Below are 14,980 nucleotides of genomic sequence, written 5' to 3'. Positions count from 1 at the left end.
ATTTTGCAGAATCGGGAAATTCTTAGCTCTTAGTTTCATGGGCTCATACCCATGAAAAGGAGAAGGTGATATTTTTCTAAAATCATGTGGTCACAGTATTCTTTAGGCTCTGGAGAATAATGACCCAGAAGGGGCACTTTTTGACATTCTAAAACTTGTTTTTGCGAATGAAAAAGCTGGCTTGTTAAAAGTATCTCTTCACTATTCTGATCAGAAGGAAACAAATCTTACTAGGAACTTACATTTTTCTCCCTGTGCCTTTGAAATGTAAATATTCTACCCTGGGCTCTAATGTACTCTCACTCACTCTTGTCTATACCATCGCCAATTCCTGAGGCTGAGGGGGGAAAAAAGGGAAAAGGGTCCTTTTTAAACTCAGGCAGGAAAACTGTGAGATCTCTGTTTGTCTGGAATGTATGTATGTCCATGTGTACATTATAAATATATCTTTTTTCCTTTGGATAGTATTATCAAAGTTAGTTTGTAAATGAGCTCTATTTAATTGACTTAAAGGAAATTAAGCACTTACAGAAATTCTCAGAAATATAAAAGAAACTAACTTGAATGAATTTCAGATTCATGTGATCTGAAAAATATTCAATATTAAATTTGGGATAATGGCTGACTTGGTCTGATGTCTCATAAAGTTTTCTTGGGTAATCTAAACATAATTTTTGAGAACAAGTGAATAAAATAGAGGTAAATGAGACAAGAGTTTTTAGGTGAACTCTGGGAATAATTATGTTTTAGGAATGTCTACTTAAAAATAGCTTTTCTGGACGTTTTAGGAACTTGAAATTTTAGAGTTTAACTAACTTAAGCTAAATGATGAGAATTCATTGAATATCGAGGTCTTTTCCAAATAAAATAATATACTGAAATATTAATTACTAAACATTGGCTTCCTTTTACAGAGAAAGTAAAGATATTTAAGACTATTAATAAATATGTTTGGTGTCACACTGAGTCATTTTCCATAAGAAAGCACATATTTTTAGAAATTATAAATAGCATTTATTTATAAATTTGCCAATCTACAGAATGCTAATGTAAAGAACAGCTCATAATTGCTTACTTCTTAATTTTCACTAGGAATTTAAGTTTTTAAGACTTGAGAATTCTAATTAAATATGTAATTAAAGCCACTAGAAATAATGAGAACATTTTAGTATACAGGGTAATAGGATGTGTGTTTTCATTAAAAGAAGGTATGAAGAATAGGAATTTATTTTGTTAAAGAAAAAGGAAGTAATTTTGTCTTAAAGCTGGTTATTTCTAAACAGGAAATAAAATAAAGGGCAAGTTAATATGAATATAGAAAGTTGTAGATTTCTGGGGAAAAAGTAATCTTTAGAAAGAAATTCTATGTGTTGTCAGGACTCACTAAGATTAGAATGAATTTAATTGAGTAAATGAATTTTAAGCTTAAAAGTAAAGTGGTACAAAAACTTAAAATTTTTTTCTCTCTCTGTTAAGAGAAAAAAGTTTTCTTGGAATATTGATTTGCTTTTGATTACAGATGGTAAATTTTCTTTACCTTTTAAATAATCTGTTATAACTTTCTGTACTTGCTTTTAAAATCTTTCATTGTAACTTTGGTTAAATGGATAAGCATTGTTTCACAGTGATCTGTAATCCTATTTGACCAAGTGTCTTGAAACTTTTTAACATTTTGGATAAACTTCTCAAGGATAGAATCCTAATTAAAGATATTTTGACCTCTAGATAGCTTTGGGATGTTTCAGAGGACCCCTAAGTCATCTCAAAGAGAGATATTAAACTAATTAGGATTATTTGGTATGTTATGGGAGGCACTGTCAATTGATTAGAGATAAATGTATCTCCAACCTTCTTAGGTTATACATTTAGATTATACTAAATATCATTAATATAGATATTCTTATGTTATATGAAATTAAATAAAATTTCTAAAATTTGAATATGTCAAATTATGTTACAGAAGTAAACAAATCTTTTTTTGTCAATTGCATTTTAACCAGCTCTTTAATTGTGTCTTTTTGTCTTTTTATCATTCATAGATGCTTTTGCAAAAATGCTTCATCTTCAGGAAGATTCATACTAAAGACTTTCTGACAAGTGCAGGTTTCTGATCACTTTCAAATCATACCATTGAACTGGGTAAGAAATTAAAGAATTCTAATGGAAATCCCGATGGTTTCATAAAGGTTAAGGCTGCAAACTGTAAACAGCTCAAATGTTCATCATCAAGTGAATGAGTAATTCACATCAGCATTAAAGGGGAATGAAATATTAATATACATAACATGGATGAATCTCAAAACATGCTGAGTGAAAGAAAACAGGAACCAAATACACACTGTTAGATTCTATTTATGTAAATTTGAGAATGGGAAAACTATAGTCACTGAAAGCAAATCATCATATCACTTTTGTAGGAAGGTGAGGATTGACCACAAAGGAGCCTAAGGAAACTTTCTGGGTAATGGAAATTTTCTGTATCATGATTGTGGTAGTGATTACACAACTGTATATATTTGTCAAAATTTATCTAACTGTGCTATACACTTAACATGAGTGCTATTAGTTGTATGTAAATTGTACCCCAATAGGGGTGATTAAAAGGAAATATATATTATGTATGACATATAAATATATGTTTACATATATTACATATATATCATGACAATAGAATAAAATATGTTCTTAGTGATTAAATTGCCATTTAGCCAACATCCAGAATGCCAAACATCCTTATTTTTTTCTTGTTTTTCCTTTCTCTAACCTTTCAAAAAGCATCATTTTTAATAGTCACATCAACATTGCTGATTAGATTTGCAGTAATTTGAAAACACAGAAGACATTCCTTTTAAAAATATAAACAAAAGCTTCTTTCATCTGCTCTCTAGATCTTTTTATTCTTATGCCACATTCTTTACACCAGTTGACCAATTGAGTTAGGCACTCATTTACTTTTTCACAAATCTTTGTTGTGTTTCTGCTAGTTCTGCATTAGGGACTATTAAGGAGGAAAACCACTGACACAAAATGGTTTCATTTGTGCTGAAGCCCACGATACCACGCATATATTTAATACCTAACCTACTTGCAATTTCGACCTTCCCCAGAAATGTTATCTTAATTCTGAAATCTGGAATCTTCTGGTCAGCACCAATGTGGTAATCTATCACAGGGGCCCTCTCCATCTCCCCCAACCCAAGAAGAAGAGGCAATCTGCAAGATAAAACTCAAGGCTTCCCTTCCCTACAAAGAGAAGATAGTACTGGTCCCAAATAACCTTTTTTTCTTTTGCTAATGACTTTCTTGCCCACCCTCCTTTCTATAAAAACCTTCCACTCTGTGTAACTTCTCAAAGTGCCCTTCTATTTACTAGATGAGATGCTGCCCAATTCATAAAGCATCAAATAAGGCCAATCAGATTTTCAAATTTACTCAGTTGAATTTTGTTTTTTAACAAGACATGACCTTAAACAAGATAAACATTGCCCCTGTTTTCATCTCAGGTGGCCTCAGCCTGCAGCTGCTTGAAGCAGGATTTTGGTTCCTGGCCAGAGATTGAAGTCAGGTCGGGGCAGTGAAAGCACTAAATCCTAGCCACTAGACCACCAGGGACTAGTGGCCAGTGACAAGGTCCTGGCCTGTCTGCTGTGTAGAAATGAATTTCCACAGAGATGGAAAGTAGTGAAACAAGTAAAGTGTTTATTAGGAGGACAAAGAATACATGTGGATAGACACATGGGCGGGCTCAGAGAGAGAGTTGCGCTCGCATGGTAGTTTGAATCACTTTTATGGGGAATTTCTTCCAGGTTTCCTTTGACCAATCATCTTGCTTTGCCTGGTTCTGAGTCCATATTTGGTATACCTCAGGGTCCTCCCGTGTTCATGTGCATCTCTTAGCCAAGATGGATTCTAGCGAAGAGGTCTATGGGTAGTTGACATCACTTACTATGGGGTGGTGCCCTCTCCCTTTTTGACCTCCAAGGAACCCTTCTGCACATGTGTAGCTGGGAAGGTCTCCTTGACTATGAGAATGAGGAACATCTAGTCTTTTATCTCTTATCTGGGCAGGGCACAGCCTCCTTTCTCGATTGCCCTGTTATTGCTATTTTGGAGGGAATGAACTCCTGCTGCTTACCCTGGGGCCCATCTATCTCCTGCCTCACTTTCACAGAACTCACAATCTGCTGTGAGAGACAGTCAGAATATGAGCACACACACACAAATAATTTTAAAGCCCGATAGATTTGAAGTCAATAGAAAAGACATTGAGGGCTTCCCTGGTGGCACAGTGGTTAAGAATCCGCCTGCCAGTGCAGGGGACACGGGTTCAAGCCCTGGTCCAGGAAGATCCCACATGTCGTGGAGCAACTAAGTCCGCGAGCCACAACTACTGAGCCCGCATGTTGCAACTACTGAAGCCCATGAGCCTAGAGCACGTGCTGCGCAACAAGAGGAGCCACCACAATGAGAAGCCCTCACACCGCAACGAAGAGAATCCCCTGCTTGCCGCAACTAGAGAAAGCCCACGCGCAGCAACGAAAACCCAATGCAGCCATAAATAAATAAATAAATAAATAATAAATTAAAAAAAAAAAGACATTGAAAAAGAAATGGGCCTCCTTTTGATAAGGAAGTCAGAGGTTTCTCTGTAACTTCTTTTGAGAACAATAAGCCATGTCTTTTCCTTCTTCTACATTTTCTCTCCCCACTGCTGACCCCAACAAAATGCTGAAGACAGAATTTGCACTCAATAGATTACCTTTTAAATTGATGTAAAAGTATAAAGTATATTTATGTGCATTAAAGTATGGAAGGGCATACATTTGGAGCATAAAAGCTCAGTACCTGCTGGAAATATCACATAATTGATGAATATAAAACTAATTATATAGTAGGGAAATTAAAAAGAAATTTCAGGCTGTGTAGAGACTAAATTAAGAGAACAATATCATATATAATAGCTGAATATTTTGGCATTTGAAATTGGAATTTAAAAAATAGATAAGAGAGGAAGAAATAGGAGTCTTAATTAATAACTGAAGGACAAAGGGGGGATAGGTAGCTTATTTAGCTTATTTCTGCCTTTTTAGTTGCAGAAAATATCAGTTTTGAAACCAGATATGGTTGCCATGTATTAGTTCTGCACAAAGTGCTAGGATGAGTTTCCCCACACCCACAGTTTGGGGATAGTGCTTTACTCATAACTCATCTTTCATGCATTTGCCTAAATTCTTGTGGAATACAGCTGGACTTGCAGCTCATAAATGTGACCTTTGGATGTGTTTTAAACACTACTGAACTCCATTTTAATTTTACATAGTAAAGCCTCTGGGCTCTATTTACTCTTTCATTATATAACATTCATTTATCTTATGAAAAACACTGTGATTCACTGTTGGTCTAGCATTTTTTTTTTTCACTTATTTGGATGATTTTTAGAATCCAAACTGTATTGTTATTTACCTTGGAAAACAGAAACACTTTCGGGAGTCAGTTCTCTGAGTCCCAAACCCCTCACCTGACACCCTCTTGTGGTGCTGGGCCCTGGGGGGAGGATACAGCAGGATCTGCAGGTGGAGAGGCCTAGAGAGCTGAGGGTATTATGTGTCTGGTTTATCGCCAAGATTAGTCAAGCCCCAAATTATAGTGTTGAGGGAGAAAGTTTTCACGTAATGAGGTATGGGGAAATCATTTAGGCTTATACGTGGTTCAGTCTAAACTTTGTGTGAACTGAAAGAGCCTGTCAAGCACACACAGCACATCTGCTTTAACCATTAAGGAAAAGAAATGTCTGATTCAAAAAGAAGGATAAGTGACTCCCTTCTTACGATGCCCATGTTCACACCCTCTCGAAGACGAGGCTCCTTTCCCACGTGCCAGGACCCTACTGTCTCACTAGACATGTCCTCAATCTGTCTCTTTTGAAATCTTTAAGGAATAGACCCCTGTCATGTTGGATGTATGTTCTTTGTTCTGATAAAGTATAAGACTACCATGCTTCAGTGGAGAAGTTCCTTAGAGCCTTTTGAGGGGCTGCCTCCCAGATTATAGCCCTCAGCTTGGCTCAAATAAAACGATTTTCTGTTCCTATTATAAATTCTTTATTATTTCCCTCCACAGTGTGTTATTCCTTATGAAGTCCAGCTGTTCTAGGCTGACACCAAGCCACCCTGAAGCAGCCATCGTGTCTTCATTGCCTCTTTCTCACATCTGGGTCCTTGAAGGTTGCTGAGATCACATTTGCTTGTCTGTGTCCATGGAACCCAGGGCAGAGCCCAGGTCCTCCCACCAGGGCCCTGGATTCTGGTACCAAACCCAGGAGAAGGTGTGCTCTAGTTATATCAGCCTCACCTGGCACCAAGGCCAAGATCGTCATGTGTTTTTTCCCAGACTTCTTCTGTGGGAAAGGGTTTTGGGACGTTTTGTTTTCCCTAGTTCACCCTAGAGAGATGCAAGGAGGAAGTCTGATGCAGACTTTCCAGCTTACAAACATCTGAGGGCTGTGTCTCAGGTCAGGATCAATGTTCCCTTTTCCATGGGCATTCAAGTCAGTGAGGCAGCCTGACTTGAGGGCCAGGACTCTGCCTCTGTAGTCCTGGAGTTGATGGCTGAGGGCTGGGGACAGGGGCGCTGCAGTTCTGCCCAAGGGGAATTAAAGGCCAGAAAGCCCTGGTTTCTGCAGGAGTCTGATAATTGCCTGGAATGTATGCCAGTTAATTTCTTTATCCTATTTATTCATTATTGTTATTTCTCATTGTACTTTGGGACTCAATTTTTTATTGTTATAGAAATCCAATGTTTTCAAAGATTCTCCCTCAAGGATTCTACTGTTAACATTTTTCATTAAGAGAAATGCCTGTCTATTCCAATCTTTCTTTCCCTCCATTATTTACTGTGTCTTTTCTAGGTCTTGTCCTTGTCTCCTGGGCCACAGTCAGTAATGTCTCCACTTATGTATTCTGAGTGTGTGATCATTTGGTCCAAGGGATTCTGCTGAATGAAGTATAAATTCTGATATCTTTCTCTTGCAAACTTTCAAAACCTACAAATAAAATGAAGATATGGGCAATACAAAATGAAAATATGATTTTCCATTCTTATTAATATCTATCCCTATATTTCAATAGAATTCAATTATTGGCCCCTGGTGACTATATTATTCAAAAGAATTCCCTAAATAATTACCAGTAATTCACTACTCCAATGTAATGTAGAAGATATTCTTAGTGTATTCTTCAAATTCATGTTGATGGAATGCTCAAGTTCCCTATATCAAATTGAGCTCCTATATTGCCTCTGAATAATAAAACTAAGATATGTTTGCTAAAGATTGTTGAAAAACAACATTTTAGCTTGACATGGACAGTACAAATATAGTATCACTAAGGGTGAAAATTTAGTATATGTCCTGTGGACTACCAATTTCATGTTCCACAATCACAGTCGAACCGTTTAAATACAGAATTATTTCCTAATTCTCTATTATATAAATCTCATTATAAATAACAAGCATTTTAAAAGCTTTAAATTTTTAACTATAGCTCATTAATTTGTACCTTTTCTCCTCTATCAACAAAAATTGACTTTCATGGTTAACTCAGTTAAAAAATACAACAGCACGGGCTTCCCTGGTGGCGCAGTGGTTGAGAGTCCGCCTGCCGATGCAGGGGACACGGGTTCGTGCCCCGGTCCGGGAAGATCCCACGTGCCGCGGAGCGGCTGGGCCCATGAGCCATGGTCGCTGAGCCTGCGCGTCCAGAGCCTGTGCTCCGCAATGGGAGAGGCCACAACAGTGAGAAGCCCGCGTAAAGCAAAAAAAAAAAAAAAAAAAAAAAGAAAAAAAAAATACAACAGCACAATAGGAAAGAAGTAAAATATCTCCATTGCCTACAATATATAATAATATATATAAATATGCTGATGAAAAAAACGTGGGTCTGCTCTCCCATGTGCAGTAAAGCAAATCTACTGACACCAGGTTATGGCGAGGGAAAGTGCAGCATTTATTGCAGGTGCCAGGCAGGGAGTTCAGGTCAGCTAGTGCTCAAAACACCTGAACCCCCTTTCCTGATGGGTTTCATGAAAGCATTTTTAAATACCAGGTGAGAGAGGGGAATCACAGGGTATGTGATCAGCTCCTGCACAATTCTTTGGTTGATGTGAGGTAACAGAGCAGTGTCACTGTGGTTAACATTATCAATCCTCAGGCTCCAGTAAAAGATCTCCTACTTAAAACAGTTTTAAAAGTTAATAAAAATAAACATTAACTGAGTAGAGGGAAGGTATCCTCAATTTCAGAACAGTGTAAAGTCAGCAAATATCACAACTGGTGCACCCCTTGAAGAGACTGATCTTGACTGGTTGCAATTTTTAAGAAAACACATTTGGGTAAAATTAACTCTGCACTTAAAAAAATTGACTCACAGGTTTTAGGTTTTCTAAATGCTCTAAAAGTACTTATTTTTCCTTTCCAAGAAGGGACTTTCAACCTCCCCCAAAGTAAAAGGGCAGTGCCTCTTGTATTGCTTCCTCTCACTGAACACACCGAAGAAAAATTGCATCATGTTGGTGTCTATCTGAATAATGTGCTCAGGGCTCTCCCTGAGTCATTGCATGGTTCTCATTTGCACGTGGGAGCCAATGGGTCTAAGTGCAGGCCACCACAAGATGTGCCACTATGGCATGTGGATTATTTTGAGCTGAAAACAATCCGGCCCAAAAGACTCAGGAAGAGCCTTTGAACTTCCCCCTTACCGCCTAAAATAATTTAAGACAGGAGGCCTGTCCCAGGAAGAAGCTATCACTAGAGATAAATGTAGTATAATATTAGGTGTGGTAGAACAGGAGGAACATTGAAAAGCCCATTTGATCAAAATCCTCTCTGTGGGGCTTCCCTGGTGGCGCAGTGGTTGAGAGCCCGCCTACCGATGCCGGGGACACGGGTTCGTGCCCCGGTCCGGGAAGATCCTACGTGCCGCGGAGCGGCTGGGCCCATGAGCCATGGCTGCTGGGCCTGTGCGTCCGGAGCCTGTGCTCCGCAAGGGGAGAGGCCACAACAGTGAGAAGCACGCGTACCGCAAAAAAAAAAATTCTCTCTGTGGCTCATTGTCTTTGGATGGATCAGCAAACATTTGTTTACCAAACATTAACTCTTTTTAACTTCCTGTGAATTACCTTACTTCCCCTTGAAATTTCAGACCCATACCTCCTTCTGATGCTGAAATTTGGCCTCTGTGCACTGGTATGGAATCGAATTCGGGGGCAGAGTTTGGGTGAAGTAGAAAAGAATAGGTTTATTGTGTTGCCAGGCAAAGGGGGACACAGCAGGCTAATGCCCTCAAAACTGTGTGTCCCAACCTGGGGGGATTTGGTGAGGAGTTTTATAGCAATGGTTCAAGGTCAGGGTTGCTGATAAGGGTTATGGTGTGTTCAGGGCCTGCAATCCTTTAATCTGGCCTCAGGTGGTCTCCTGATGAGCTTCTATGCTTCTCAAGGTTATCAAACTGTGACCTTCTCTCTAGAATGAAGGATGCTTCATCAAGTAGTTAACATCTTCCATTTGTTGGGGGTTTTAGTTCTGTAGAAGAGCTCAGTTATTGGTATATGTTTCCCTTGAGGCAGAACCAGGATCTTGTCCCAAAGCTGCACTATTGTTTCTTGACAGTTCCTCCCTTGTCTCTGCAGCCCCTCCCTTCCCTGATTAGCAACTATTTGACCCTACCCTTTGGAATTCAGGGAAGGTTGTGGAGGCTGAAGCCTAGTCCCTGCAAACAAGAAATGGGGGACACAGAAAGACTTTAGTGCCCAGGAGCCCCACAGGGTCCTGCTCAGTTTCACTTCTCCTTAGTCAAGAATATATATGTCACCTTGTCTTGCTGTCTTTGGAATTCTTCATACTTACGTGAATTCCCCATGTGCACATAATAATTTAATTTTCTCTTGTTAATCTGCCTTATGTCATTTTCATTGCCAGCCAAAGAGCTAATGTTACCCAAAAACCTGGGTTTGCCTCTTGGTGGGTGTCAAGCTGAAAGGCACAACAAAAACAAAGATTGGGAGAAGAAAGGATTTGTTACTTGCAGCAAGTAAAGAGAACACCAGGGGTCTTTCCCAAAGCAGTGTCTTCCTGAACAGCAAAATTGGGGAATTTTTAAGCTAAGGGTATATGCATATTCATGAAGGGGTTTGGGTGGTCCACAGAGTCCAAGCTTTAGTGGACTGAAGTCATGAGGGTCAGAAAAGGTCAATATCATCATTCCTTATGTTCCCAGTTGATCAGGCTAATCTTTACCATTGAAAGAGAACTGGGAGTCTTTACAATTATCTTTGTTATTGTTACTTCTTTTACCTGAAAACAGTCCTTTGATTCTGCATTATTTTGTTCCCTTAAGATCATTAATTACTGAGACCCTTTCAACGGCAAGCATCCTGGCCAGGCTTACATTGCAAAATGGCTTAGGCCAAAAATGACTCCTAGATATACATATTATTAAACTTTTGTTTTATTTGCTCCTGTTAATCAGTCTCACGTCAATTTAATTCTTAGACCAGCTAAAAGTGTTACCTGAAACACTTCTTTTGTTGAGCCAAAAGACACAACCAAGCCAAAGGGCAGGAGAAGGAAGGCTTTATTACTTGCAGCAAGTAAGGAGAACACCAGGGATTTTCCCAAAACGGTGGCTCCTTGAACAGCCAAATTGGGAAAGTTTTAAACTGTCAACTGAAAAAAAAAAAGCACAAACTGAGAGTTGTGAGTTAAGTTTTATTTGGGGCAAAATGAGGACTATAGCCAAGGAAACAGCCTCTCAGATAGCTCTGAGGAACTGCTCGAAAGAGTTAGGGGGAAGGTCAGCATGTATGTGATTTTGGTGAAGGGGGACACATGGAATCAGGGACACATTTTGGCAGAAATTTGCTGCTAGTCACGAAATGGTGGCTGCTAGTCACAAGGAGCAGATGTCTCCATTAATGATTTTAGTGCTTTTCTAGATATGAGAAGATAAAAGAAACTGGGCTCATAAAATCTTCTGAAAATATCTAACTGTCTGAAGGCCTGTTCTGCTGGGTTTTCCCAGAGCATAGACTGCCTCATTCCTGATCTCTGTCCTGAATTCCATTCAGGGTGTGTTGAAGGTTGTGAAACAAAATTTATATTTTATGGCAAGACAAGAGAAATTTAAACATAAATTCTTCTCTGCCCTTTGGTCTCCTCTCTCCCCACACTGTGCATTGTGCATCTGCATTATACATTGACCAAACCTCCCCCATAGGCAGGGACACTTGCTCAACCATAAAGAGCAACATTCTCCTAACATCAACAAGACAACTCCCTCCTTAAGAGATAACATTTCTTCTTGACCTTGTAAGGGGTTACATGACCAGCAGGATGGCACTTAGATCTGAATTATGTAAACGTTCAATAAAATGTCATTTGATGTACAGCCCTCTGTCTCAAAAAAAACTTATACACCTCCCTGGGTTTCTAATGGGCAGAACAGTTTTCAGAGTTTTCTGAGATGCTCTTCCCAGGTTATAATCCTCAAATTTAGCTCAAAGAAAAATTTCCAGTTCTCTTTTAGATCAAGTGATTACTTTTTTGTCAAGGTCAGAGACTACAGTGGCTAGTGACTTCATTCTTATAGAACCAGATGGTAAGGGACAATTTTATTTCACAAGATCATTAATTACTGAGACCTGTTCAAGAGCAAGCATCATGACCAGGCTGAGATCACAAATGATTTAGGCTTAAAATGGCTTCTCTTATGTCAAAAAGTTATATTTGATTCTTTTTCTTTGGGGACCCCCTACTGCATTTGCCTACAGAAGGGCAGAGGAAAAGTTCTTCCTCTCTGACAGTCTTCATGACTGCCTGGAGAAACAATGATGGACTCAGGAGTTCTTCTCAGCCTCGATGTGCACAGAAATCTTTATGCCTATGGTAAAGGGGCATGGAAAGGAGAGGGTTCTCAATGTGTAGAAGTTCAGATGCTTTCAAAGGCAGGCAATGTGCCCTGCACTATAATGCCTGTTGGGCAGGAAGAAAGTTTCCTGTACCCTTCTAGATTTTTCTGGTTAGTCTAGGAATTAAATTGACATGAGACAGATTAAGATTAACAGGAGAAAATCAAACAAAATTTAATAATATGTATACATGGAAGAGACCCAGGAGAACTCAGTAAATCTCCCAAATGGCTGAAATCCTCACCTTAAATACCACTTTCAACTAAAGACAAACATGTTGGGTGTAGTGGTTTGGGACTTCAAAGGGGAGGAAGGCAATTCTTCCTCGGACCTCATACATGAAGTCACCATACCTCAAGGGGAAATTCAGCTTGCACTGCAACTTCAACTAAACAACAGTTCTTCGTGTAACACTGCTGGATATTGGAAGATACACAGGCCCCTCGGCCGACCGAAGGCATTCCTTCATTGAGGCAGTTCGCTAGCCGCAGAACACCCTGCTTTAAAAAGTTGATTCAGTTTAGGGCACAGTGGGTAGCTTGTGTCTCTTTTACTTGTTAGAAAACACACGTATTTAGGCTGCGTGTCAATCTAGACATGGCGTCTATAGCGAAAAGCCTGGTTTTCCCATTTTGAAAGCTCCATTCTTGCAGCCGGAAAAAACCTGAAAAACACTGTTGTTGCCGTGTTTCTAGTCCCTGCAGGCATGGCTCTGAGAAAAAAAAGAGTTTTCTCGAAAGAAAGAGGGTGCTTCCAGGTCCTGGGTGGGAGCTCTTCCTGCCCTGCTCTAGAGCTAAGGGGAATCTCAACGGGGGTCCTAGCCTCAACGTAAGGTCTTGATTTGCCATCCAGAAGGGTAGGCGTGAAGCAGGTTCCCTGAGGCCTTAGTCGCAGTTCTGCACTCGTTTAACGGCAGTAAGTGTCTAGAGACTCGTGGCCCCGTCGCGTCAGCGCCAGTTTCAGGACAAGAACTCTGAGGACCCGCCGGCTCCCCTGGGCTTGCTGGGCCACACTCAGACCCGTAGGCCCTTCAGGGTGCCCCAGGGTAGGCCGAGGGAAGGGTAACACACTGCAGTCTACCTTGGGGGAGCTAGATGTTGATGTTCCAACTACCAGGTTTTTTTTTTTTTTTTGCAAAAACCCCTAAATATCCTGAGCCCTCCCTTACCTCTTCAGAACAGTCCCTCAGAGCTATCTGAGAGGCTGTCTCCTGACTTGTCCTCAGTACGTTCTCCAAATAAAACATAATTCTCAACTTCTAGGTTGTGCATTTTTTTTCAGTCAACATTTAATTGTATGGCTCACGTAGGTACTATGCCTAGATGTAATGGGATGAGCTGTAAATTATTAAAACTAGATAAATTCTGTCAGCTCTACCACTAGCTGAGATCAGGCTTTCTTCTCTGGATACTTCTGTCATAGACCTTGGCAGATATGGGGTCTGTGTTGGTCTTAAAATTCTTCTTACAATTGTGGGGACTCATTCATTCTTTCAACAAATTTTACTGCTTATATTCTATGTGTCAGTTACAGTGCTGGATCTTGAAATACAGAAGTCAACACACGAAAATACAAGGATAAAACACATTTTCTACCATATTAACTTTTTTCATTCATTAATTCATCCTTAAGTCATTCAACACGCATCTTCTTATTGAATACTGATGAGGGATCAAATGCTATGCTAAACACTGAGTATATAACTGCAAATGAGATGGATAGGCCCTGATTTTGATGTCACTACTATCTTTTGTTGTGCCATATAGTGGGACAGCTTCATTATTCCCTTTACCGTAAGTTTTGGGTTTTTGCGGTACGCGGGCCTCTCACTGTTGTGGCCTCTCCTGTTGCGGAGCACAGGCTCTGGACGCGCAGGCTCAGCGGCCATGGCTCATGGGCCCAGCCGCTCCATGGTATGTGGGATCTTTCCAGACGGGGGCACGAACCCGTGTCCCCTGCATCGGCAGGCAGACTCTCAACCACTGCGCCACCAGGGAAGCCCTACCCTAAGTTTTTATCACAAATTGCTAATGAAAATAAAACTGTTAGTGGAGTTTCAACATGCATAGGTAAATGAGAACACAGAACTCCCCTTTCGCATGCCCCATTCTCCTCCTTCTAACTCCCTATGTGAACTCACTTTGTGCCAAGACCAAGAAGATGTGCCCCAATAAGAACCAAGCTGATTTCCTCACACTGACAGGGGCTATTGCTCACTTAGAAGACTTGATGCTTAAGTTTGATAAGCAACTAGAAGACCATGGAGACAACCTATAAAAATGATTTGTCTTGGGAGAAAATACTAAAAAGGGTTAATGTGCTGTTCCACATGTCTAACCTCCTGGGATTAAACCACAGGCACCAAGGTCACCAAGGGTACTTGGCAACAATGAGCTAAAAATGAAAAAAAAAGCATCATACTGTTATTGTATTCATCTTCCCCCAAGGCACTCTCTGATAAACACCACAACCACTAAGGGAATTGAGAACAGCTTCCTTGTGGGGCAGGTTATATATGCATCATTTTCCAAGAAGTTAAATCATATCCAGCTATCAGCACACCTTACTTAAGGTGATTGTAATGTATGAGATTAAATGTTCCTACCTGATTGGAAAACTTCTTGTCCTCAATTCATTGGCTATACTGGATTATTTTTCTTGGGTCAGACCTTCAGACTTCTACCAGAAATCGTTCCTTTGGGGAAACCAGGCCTTCCCAGAAACTCAGGAAACTGAAATGGAGACAGAAAGAGAGAAGGAAATTATTTGGACATATAGACCTCAATTGTTTGGTTTTAAGTAAACGTCCCAGCATCTTCTAAATGGTATAATAACTTTAGGGAAATTCACAGTTTATAAGTTTGTGTACTCATAAACTGAACATATTATGATAAGAGTACAGGTTGCATTTTGTGTCTTCAACTCAAGCAAAGACTTCAAAAAAGTCCCAGTTATCCTTTGTTCATTAAGACACAAAGAAAAGGCAAAAAGGGCAAGTTTCTAAGTCTTTTTCTTTAAA

The 14,980-nt window shown here is 39.8% G+C and overlaps 1 long non-coding RNA gene across 2 annotated transcripts in view; it reads right to left on the bottom strand.

Annotated features, from left to right (window-relative positions):
* LOC308611029 overlaps positions 1–14,719 on the bottom strand; it is a 43,167-nt gene extending 28,448 nt beyond the window's left edge. For both annotated transcript variants that reach the window (XR_014014755.1, XR_014014756.1), the window contains exon 1: positions 14,567–14,719. This is a non-coding gene — a long non-coding RNA (uncharacterized lncRNA). The remainder of the gene's footprint in view (positions 1–14,566) is intronic.
* Between the last annotated feature and the right edge of the window lie 261 nt (positions 14,720–14,980).

Source organism: Mesoplodon bidens (assembly GCF_964165515.1).
Source record: "Mesoplodon bidens genome assembly, contig: HAP1_SCAFFOLD_240, whole genome shotgun sequence".
Classification (NCBI taxonomy): Eukaryota; Metazoa; Chordata; class Mammalia; order Artiodactyla; family Ziphiidae; genus Mesoplodon; species Mesoplodon bidens.
This window is presented reverse-complemented; position numbering and strand designations above follow the sequence as displayed.